The sequence below is a fragment of the Ursus maritimus genome, unplaced genomic scaffold, assembly GCF_017311325.1.
Source record: "Ursus maritimus isolate PB19 unplaced genomic scaffold, ASM1731132v1 scaffold_12, whole genome shotgun sequence".
Classification (NCBI taxonomy): Eukaryota; Metazoa; Chordata; class Mammalia; order Carnivora; family Ursidae; genus Ursus; species Ursus maritimus.
Genome location: NW_024423564.1, coordinates 26,872,935 through 26,879,340, shown reverse-complemented (window position 1 = coordinate 26,879,340; position 6,406 = coordinate 26,872,935). Strand labels below are relative to the sequence as shown.

The 6,406-nt window shown below is 47.2% G+C and overlaps 1 protein-coding gene across 1 annotated transcript in view; it reads right to left on the bottom strand.

Annotated features, from left to right (window-relative positions):
• BCAR3 (BCAR3 adaptor protein, NSP family member) overlaps positions 1–2,975 on the bottom strand; it is a 108,857-nt gene extending 105,882 nt beyond the window's left edge. The window contains exon 1 of the mRNA XM_040627021.1: positions 2,849–2,975. The gene's annotated coding sequence lies outside the window, so the exon portion shown is untranslated. The remainder of the gene's footprint in view (positions 1–2,848) is intronic.
• Between the last annotated feature and the right edge of the window lie 3,431 nt (positions 2,976–6,406).

The following is a 6,406-nucleotide window of genomic DNA, read 5'->3' as shown; positions in this document are numbered from 1 at the left end:
AGCTATCTTAGATTGGGGGGGGGGGGGCTTCTCTGAAGAGGTTCCTGAAAAAAAGAGAGAACCAGTCAAGAGAAGAAGGGAAGGGAGTTCAGGCAGGGGACTGGGCAAATTGAAGGCCCTGAGGTAGGCATATATGGTTGGAAAAGCATGGTGAAGACTAACCCCAAATCTCCACTTCCTGGCTCCCAGGTTTTCTCTGCTCGGAGATGCTTCTATCTCAATGTTCCTAGCCATCATGTACTTCTTATGTACTATGTGATTTTTTTTTAAGTCATTCATGGTATGACTCAGAACCTAGGCTTTGAAGTAAGACATTCACAGGGTCAAATCCCTACTCTGCCATTTACTTACTAGCTGTGTGGCCCGGAACAAGTTACTCAACCTCTCTGACAGTTTCTCATTTGTAAAAATACCTCTTTCGTGGGATTGCCCTGAAAAGTAAATGCGACAGTTGTATGGAAAGCCCTTGACATACGGCAAGCACTCAATAAACAGGTTTCCTCCCAGCAGGTCAGGGACTGTCTGCCTTGCTCGTCACAGTATCCCGAGTACAAAGAGAGTCCACAAAAGAAGTCACTGCTTCTGGGAAAGACTGCAGCCAGGAAGGATGGGGAGGTAAATGTTTTAACTCAGAGCCATAAACATAAACACACCAAACCAAGTAGGACATAGACACAGACACACACAGGCACACCGAGAGAGCCCATACGCAGTCTTTAAAAGAAAAGGCCAGGTGAGACTTTGGCCACCTGACGTCACCTCTCTCTACTATGCAGGTAAACAGACACCGTGTCCTGACTCAGTCTAATGCCAGACCTTGAAATATATACAAAGGTCAAAGATTCTGTATCTTGATTGGAAAATATGAGACCTTGGTGAATGTTCAAAGAGCTGAAATCTCAATAGGGGCAAGAGCAAGCCTGCTGACCTCCCAGCGTCTGTGCTGCCTTGCTGATCCCCGCTCGGCGGCTGTGCTTGCTTTGAAGTGCTCCCGAGCAACAGCAGCCCAACTCGCTCGCCTTGCAGAGCCAGAGCCATCCCGAAGAAGCGGAAGAGCACGCGCAAGTCAAGCAAGAGACAGGCAGCCCACCTGCTTGGGTTTTTCCAGTTTATTTCTAAAATGAGCTATTTCCTAAACTTGTAGAATGTCATCTGATGTGGGCATTAAAAACTTTCTATCATATTTCAAGCTCTGGAAATGTAACTGCCCCAGCCACCCAATTACGACCCCAACAGAGAATGTTTCATTTGGATACGTAGTTTTATAACCTCTCTGCAGAGTCAGACAGGAAGACAGGACCGCCACACACTTAAAAATTGGCTTATGCAGTTAGAATGAAGTTTCTCTTCAGTTTAGAAATTAAGAGTATCCCTATTTTCGAAGTAAATTTATGGAGTCTAGCCAAATGATTGAAGTATGAATAATTCTTCCATGGACTGTATTTCAAGCAACACAGCATAGAATTTACACGATAAAGTTCTTAAGCTTAGCATTCGTTTGACAAGCAGGTCTTTCTATATGAACAGGAGACTGAGATCTTGGTTAGTCATCTGGAAATGCCAGGCTTCTCAGCAGGTTTAGAGAAAGCTGGAATCAAGGAGGTGAGGGAGCCCCTGGCATGGAAAGCCTTTTACATTATACTCCATACACTCCCCTGCACACCCCCATACAACGCTTGGCCTGTGGCTTCTCCACTATTAACTGGGCAGTCCCTGTAGGGATGCTCTGCGGAACCCCCTCTCCCAGCACCGAGGCCTCCCCTTCCTCCCGCCTCTGTCCTTGGCAACATGCAGGGAGATTATCCGCTCCTAAACTGACCTTCCCTCCGCCAATGTATTTTCCTTGGACAGATCTGTGTAGCCTTGGGAGATAAGAGTCAAGGTTTAAAAGAAATCTCTGAACGCTTGGCTCCAATCTCTATCTCAGCTAATAGCTTTGCGCGAAAGCACACGCGAGGTTAGGCAAACGCTCTTGCCTCTTCGCAACTTTCTTCAAGCGAGTTAATACCCATATCAGAGTTTTCCACTCCAGCCACGACCCACCATGTTGCCCACGGAACACTTCGCCTTGCCAGCTGCTTCGGAGCCCACTCGACCGCTCTCAGCCAAATGTCTACACCTGATCAAACTTTAAAAGTGGTGGCAGCCGCTGCCGCTCGGGAAAGAGTGGCTGAGGTCGAACCTCGCGTCCACCGTCCCTCCCTTCGCCTCCCCTTTCCTCCCCTCCCCGACGCAAAGGGAGCGACACAACCAACTATTCATTCTTTCTCAACAAAGGGAGAGAGGGAGGGGGGTGTTGTCAACAGTTACTGGGCAGGCTCCTTCGCTTTCTTTGCAAACTTTCCAAGAGATTAGTGGAGAAACTAGCCTCTTCCAAGCCCAGGGCTTCCAGCGGAGCCCCTAGGCCCTGCCCCCCCCACCCCCAGCAGAGAGGGACCGGACGAGACGACCAAGGGCGGCCTGCTGAGCAGCCGGGACGCGCGGGGGGTGGGGGTGGGGGTGGGGGGTGGGGGTCGGGAGAGACCAGCGCCCAGGAGGATGCCGCTCGAGAGCAAAGAGCAGAGATGCTCACGGCACTTCGCTGAGCGCCTGCCGCCGCGGGCCACGTCTGGGGAATAGGAGCCAGTTCCGAGGGCCCCGAGGGCCCCGACACGCCGTGTCCGCACTTCAGCCACTCCCGCCCCCAAACGCCAACTCTGCTGGGGGCAGGGGGAGCGCCGGCTCAACTCCCCCCCCCCATCCTAACTTTCTCCAACAAACTTCCCAGCCCGTCCTCCCAGAGCCGGGGGAGGCCACGGCGCCCCGGGTCGGGCAGCACACCCGCGGGACGCGCGCGGCACACACTCACCTCCCCGCGCGGCGCTCGGTGCCCGGGCTCTCGGGCTAGGGGCTCAGAGGCGCCGCTCGGCGTTCCCCCAGCCGCGGCTGCTCCCGGGGCACGGGCCGCTCATGGTCGGCGGGGCGCGCCCGCAGAGAAGCCCGCGCGCGGCTCGCCTGTGCGCCCGGCGGCTCCGGCTCCGGCTCGCGCCCCGGCCCCGGCAGCTGCAGGCGCGGCTCTGAGCCCGCGGCGCGCGCTCCAGCCCTCAACTGGTGATTTGCGGCGTCGCGGCCCCACCCCGGCGAGCCGATTCGCGCGGCCTTGCGGAACCCCCGCGACATTTACATGCAGTGACCTCGCCTTGCCCTCCTCTGCCCGGATTTGAGAGTTTGGTTCTCCTCGTAGCGCCCCAAAAAACCAGTCTTTAAGTGTAGACTGGCCACTTCCTCGCTGTACCCCTCTCGAGGGACCACCCCACCTATTCCACTCCTCCCCCTTCCCCGCGTTACTTAATTATCCAGCAGATCGGCTTAGCTGTCTGCAGACACCTGGCTGCCTTGCAGTTTAAAGGGCTTTGATGAGACAAAGATCCGGGTAACCACAAATAACCAAACCGTGGAACAGGCAAATCAATCACACCCACCTGGACAAACTGAAAGCAAAGGGGGAAGTAGAATTGGCATTTCGGTACTAGGTAGGCTTAGTGGGGTAAAAAGCAGAGCCAACTGGAGGTCTTACACTAGCGGATATCAAGACCCATTATAAAGCTACAGACATAGTAATTGGCAACAAGGATAGACAAACTGACCAATAGAATAGAGAGTACAGAAGTTGATCTACATTAAATGGTCACAATTTAAGTCAAAATGCTACTGTGACGCATTGAGAAAAGAAGGTATGTGTTTTCAGTAAATGATGCTGGATCAACTGAATACCTACATGCAGAAAAAGGAAGAATCTTGACCCTTACCTCGTACCATGTCAAAAAAAGTCCATTCCAGATGGATTTTAAACCTAATGTGAAAGATAATAAAACTATCCAAAGTACAAAGAAAGAAAGGAAAAACTTCATGACCTTGAGGTAGGCAAAGACTCCTTAAACACACACAGTACTAACTATAAAGGAAAAAAACTGATCATTGGACAACATTCTAATTAAGAACTCCTATTCCTGGAAGACACCATTAGTGAAAAGTGAAGCCACAAAGGAGAAAAGACCATTGCAACACATGTATCCAATAAAGGACTTGTATACAGAATCTGTAAGGAATGCTTACAGACCAGCAGGAAAAAGGCAGAGTATCTGACTGAAAATAAGTAGATAAGGAATAAACAGGCATTTCTCAAAACAAAACAATACACATATGAAAATTTTCTCAATTACTAATCATCCCAAAAATGAAAACTGAAGTTGTAATGTCTCACTTTACACCCACCAGAATGGCTAATATTAGAGAACTTCGAACAACACTTTACAGACCTGTTTGGCTAAATTAACATGTAGCCTGTGACCCAGCAATTCCATCCCTAGGTATCTTGTCTACTCAACAGAGATGTATGCACATACTCACCAAAAGACATGTTCAAAAATGTGTATAGCATCTCTTTATAACAGCCCCAAAGAAACCACCCAAATGTCCATCTGTGGGAGAAATACAAGCTCTGGGTAATACAGTGATAACAACTACCTCTACACCCAACAAGAGCATGATCTCACAAATAGGATGTCCAGTAAAAGAAGCTGAACACAAATGGATACATACTAAATACATCCATTTACGCGAATTCCAAACACAGTCAAAACACATCAACGATGTTAAATGTAAAGATACTGATTATCTTGAGGGTTGGGTTATCTTGAATGGGTTATCTTGAGGGTTGGGTTGGGTAGTGATGGAAAGGGAGCCAGAGAGGGCTCCAGATGCTGGTAATATTCTATTTCTTGATCCAGGTGCTGGTTATATAGATCTATTTTATAAAAATTAACTGTCCTTTTTATACAAACTAATTGGTTTGTGCACTGCTCTCCTTGCATGTTTTACTCCAATAAAAATGTTTAAAAAATTGTGCCATGTTGGGTTTTTTTTTTTTTTTTTTTTTTTAGCAGGGGCAGGGGCAGAGAGAGGAGAGAGAATCTCAACAGGCTCCACGCCCCAGCGTGAGCCTGGGGCTCAATCTCACCACCCCGAGATCATGACCTGGGCTGAAATCAAGAGTTGGAAGCTTGACCGACTGAGCCACAGAGGCTCCCCTACGTTGGATATACGTTATGTCATTTTCATCCCTTTAAGAAAGATTGGCAAGTCTGTAAGATTCTAAGTGCAGCATCCTTAAGAATGAGTTTCTCCGTTTTCCCCATAGGTGTTTTTGTGGGTTGGCTTTGATCTTCCCTACCTCGTGAGAAGTACACACTTATCATTTTTGTTGAATTTTCCTGAAATGTTCAGTGCAGTGAATGTCAGACCAGCTGATATATATCTAAACTGAATTATCAGAAACACATTTACCAACTTTCTGCTCCTCTGAAGTGTCCCTGAAAGCAGTGATAAAACATAAGTTGGATTTTCTTGATTTTCAAAATTCTCTAAGCACCTACTATATGTAAATTTTCTTCTTTGTGGAGCATTAGGGAGGTAGCAATAAAGAAAGACTAGACGACTCACATATAGAGAGGGGTTGGGCAAGTCACTGTTCCTCTCAGTCCCTCCATTTCCTCATGAGTGAGTGAGTGAACACATGTGCGGAGTCAAGGAAATAATAAATGTGAAAGTGCCCGGCATATAGTAGTTATCATTAACTATACTCTAATTCATGATACATTCTATGTCTTCACAACACCCCTGCGAGAGGAAGCATCTTTAGCCCCATTCATATGGCAGGAAACAGACTCAGAAAGGTTAAGGAATGTCAAACCTAAATTCATTCAACAAATATTTGTTGCATGCCTATTAGGTGCCAAGATCCATAGCAGGTGAGAGGCAGAGTCAGAATTTGAATCAGGTGCTTTAACTTCAAGTTCAGTGGTCTTTCCACTACAAAACTACTTTCACACTTGTATCCCCAGTGCCAGGCTCATAGTAGGTGTTCAATACATTAATGGATGGAAAATATTATTTTTAATATACAGTTGACCCTAGAGCAACATGGGTTTGAACTATGCAGGTCCACTTATAAGGGGATTTTTGGGGATAAATACAGGACAGTACAGTAAGTGTATTTTCTCTTCCTTGGGATTTTTTCTCAATAACATTTTCTTTTCTCTGGCTTACTTTATTGTAACAATACAATATATAATACATGTAACATACAAAACATGTGTTAACTGTCTATGGAAGGTAAGGCTTCCAGTCAACTATAGGTTATTAGTAGCTAAGTTTTTAGAGAGTCAAAAATTATATGCAAATTTTCAACTGCACTGAGGTCAGTGCTCCTAAACCCTGCATTATTCAAGGGTCAACCATCATTTTCTGATTAAGTAACATGGAGAAATATAGTGGATACAGTGAAAAGTCCCCCGCTCGACTCTGTCTCCTATCTGCCCAGTCCCCCTCCCACCACAGGCAAAACTGCTATTAATATCATGCATGC